Raw genomic sequence first — 3,876 nt, 5'->3', positions numbered from 1 at the left:
TGGTCACTTCTGCCCAAATCCAATTGAAAACCCTAATTCACAAATCTTGATTTACAATTTTCAAATAGTCACACCATCAAATTTTCTTAGTTCTCCCAATCTCTCACTTTCACAATTCATAAATCGAAAATAAAATTTCTCTCGACACAAAAACACCACGAATCGTGGCTCACCACCGAGAAGACCTTAGAGATTGCCTCCAGCATGAATCGCGATGGATCGACGCAGATGGAGAGGGCTTTCAGCAACGAAGATCAAGAACTCCTTCGTTGCCATCCAGCGGCAGAATCCCCTCAATTTCATCAGCAAACCCCTTTAAATCTTCGACCTCTGCCTCATCGTCCCCTTCATCTGGAGCTAGCATACCCGAGGCTTTCATCACGACGAAGATCTCCACCATCTTTCCAGTCCTTTGTATCGACTGTCAACACAGTGGTGGGAGGTGAGGCATAAGAGAAGAGATGAAAGTAGAAATAGTAGAGAATGGGTCAGGCGGCGAGAAGAAAATGGGGAGAGAGCGAGATAGCGCAAGACTTCAAAAAAAAAGTAGAACTTAGGTTTTAATACTTAGTTTAATTAAGTTTTAATTATGGCCCAACAAGAAAATAAATCATGTTACGTGAGACGGTCCAAAAAAGAATATATGCCATGAATAATGGTGATGAGGATAAATATGCATTCCATGAAGATCAGAAGAATATGACGAATTCAAGCAAAATCCCAAAACTGCGCTGTTGGTTACAGCGCAGCCCTAATTTTGCGGACCTAGCCTTATCCCGAAGAATCCTCAAACGCTCGGTCAACTCAAGTTCAAGGTCAAGATTACAACAGAAAAATAAGATAATTATCAAGAGATTGAGTCCAATTCTAAGTCTAAAACGAGTATTTTTCATACTAGAATTCTTAGTATTTTGTCTATAAATACATATAAAATCCTATTGTAAAATCATCATTCTTACGCTATATTCAATACAAAAGTTATCTTATTTTTACACTATTCTCGCGTTTTTTTACTTTTTGTTCTAGGTAATATTTTTGGGCACAGCAAATGGGATGGAGGGAGTATTGTTTTCGAATCTCGCTAACATCTCCTAACATTTGATAAAATTTGAAGACATGACTTTTTTATAGTGAGATCGTCACTCTATCAATATTAAGCCAGTTTACGAGAAATATGTGTGTATATCAATAAAAATTGATTATAGGGACCACATTTTATAATGTAGATAGTAATGGGAATAAAGAAATTGATTAAAACCTACTTTTTCTAAGATGATATATCATGCGCGTGGATTAATGGGTCTTGCACTATGTTTAACTTCTTAAGCAGGAAAGTCGCGAATAATTTAGATTCTGGCCACAAACTGTTTCAGTTTTTGTAGTTTTAGCAAAATCCATTTATTTTATTTTATTTTTTTGGCGCATATACTTCGTGTTATTATCGTCCCAAATAATGAAAAAACTACAGGCACGCAAGCGAGAATCAACACCACCTAAAATTGAGAAAGTATCACCGCACGCAGGCGGAATTGAACCTAAGACCTCTCACAAATGAGAGTCTTTGGATACCTCAATTTTGTCACTAGAGCAATGCCTCATTAGCTATTTATTTATTTTTACTTGGGAGAGGAGTTTAAACTCGTAGACGTTCACAAAGAAATCTATAATTTTTTTTAATAAATTACATAAGTAAATGAATATATTTAAAGATCGCGCGATGGAATACTCGAATTTAAGACTTCAGGTCTCGAACATTAACATCCTACCACTAGACCAACATACGCACACAATAAAATCTATAGTCCACATCCAATATATTGAACTGGAATTAATTTGATTCATATAATTTCCGTTATAATCTCTTTGAAAAATAAATTCTAAATTAATGTGTTGTGTTTCACTATATGTATCTTCGAAAAGGATTGAGTTGATTTGCTACATGACCAATTAATAGTTTGGAAGTAAATTAATGAACCTAATTAAAACATTTAACCTTTTCTTATAATTTGCCGAATTTTCAAACATTTAAAAGACTCATTTGTGAGATGTCTGGAGTTCAATCTAGTCTGTGTGCGGTAGTTTTTTCACTTTTGTGTGGGTAGTGGTTTCGTCAGCGTGCGAGTAGTTTTTTCCACTTTTGTATGGTATAGAGGTCCCGTCTGCGTACGAATTACTTATTTGATTATATAATAGATAGCTCTTGTAATTCTAAAAAAAAAACTCTCAAAGATATATATTTCAAGTCCATTTGATTGTTAATTGAATATAACAAAAATAAGCTTGAAATTATAGCCTTAATTCGAGTACATTGCGCAAGGTATATTTATTGTGGTTTGTCTCTTCTTTGCTTAACGAGTTATTGTACAAGATTAATGCTTATAATTTTACCTAAACGGACCAACAAATGACGCTTGAAAATTTATACTTGCTGTCAAAAAATTTGTGTTAAAAGGAACTTGAATCAAGCTTGATCAACTGAGTCATCTGACAAGTGTCGACCCTAGCTATTATTTTATTCCACACTATTAATCAAGATCAGATTAAACTTGAATTAAATTTTATCTAAAATAAAAAATTATCGCAAGTTTTAATTTAATTTCAATTTCAGATTAGCAATTTAGCATAGTTGGCTGGCAACTGCAACAAGTGGAAGATTTTCTTTAAAATAGCCAACCTTGTGAAAGCGTACTTATTTTCTAGTTTAATTTGGGCCCTCTACTTATATTTTCTCACCCACTTTTTGGTCAAAAACAAGAGCAAGAGTAATCATAGTCAGAGAATTGTTAAAGCATCATTGGCATAATTCTTTGATATTATTCAATTTTTCATAATCACCTTTTTATGTACTAAATTGTGCTTAGTTAAATTTGCACGCCTAGGGCATGTTTGATATGGGTTTAAAAGCAGGATAAGTTAAATTAATATGAATTTATGTAGTGTTTGATATTATGTGTTACTAATATGGTCAACTCCAGGTTTATCCCAAGACCCTAGCTTATTTTGTGGGATTAACCCACACTAATTATCCCACCTCCCCCATGGGATTAACCCACACTAATTATTCCACCCCCTCCATAGGCTACTAATTTAGGTATTTGATATGTTAATCCAACCTATTTCAATGGATACCAAACACTTTTTGGGATTAATTACCAAAGATATCAAACACCCATCTGAGATTAGAAATCATGACTAATCCACACTAAATTATCAGGATAATTTATATCATGCTTAATCCAATACTGAAAATCAAACGGGCCCCTAATGAAAATTTATTTCATGTTTAATTTGCTGTAAAGGAGAGTACGACCACAATTCGAAGAATTCTGTGTCATGAGACGCCATCTATTTTTACTTATTTAAATAACAAGTTAATTTTTCATGGATCTTTTAAGTGTTTGAGTTTATGTCAACCCAAAGATTAATATACTTATATTATTACAAGAAATAGAAAGGATAAAAAAATAATTCACACTCTATTGTTTTTCATATCTCCGTGCGAAATAATTTATAAAAAAAATATGCATATACTTTTTGATTCATTTATTAAATTCTCATCCAAATATATAACACCGAGCTAGGTTCTAGTGAGATTGCTATTTTTCGTGAGATCGTGCTACTAATGAATAATGCAATACATACTGTTGAATAAGGCAATATATAGGACTATTAAATAAAGATATTCAAAAAATTAGAAGAAAAAAAAAATCGCTTCCTCCCCTACAAATCAATCCAAGATCTCACCACATATAAAAAATCTCATTGGAACACTAAAAAACGAGCAAAGCTACTCGTGAGCTATTCGACGTTCGGCTCGATAAAAGCTCGATCGGTAACTTAATGAACAACTCGTTTAGCTAAACAAGCCAAGCTTGA

The sequence above is a fragment of the Salvia miltiorrhiza genome, unplaced genomic scaffold (genome assembly GCF_028751815.1).
Source record: "Salvia miltiorrhiza cultivar Shanhuang (shh) unplaced genomic scaffold, IMPLAD_Smil_shh fragScaff_scaffold_173, whole genome shotgun sequence".
Taxonomy (NCBI): Eukaryota; Viridiplantae; Streptophyta; class Magnoliopsida; order Lamiales; family Lamiaceae; genus Salvia; species Salvia miltiorrhiza.
Note: the sequence above shows the minus strand (reverse complement) of the source record.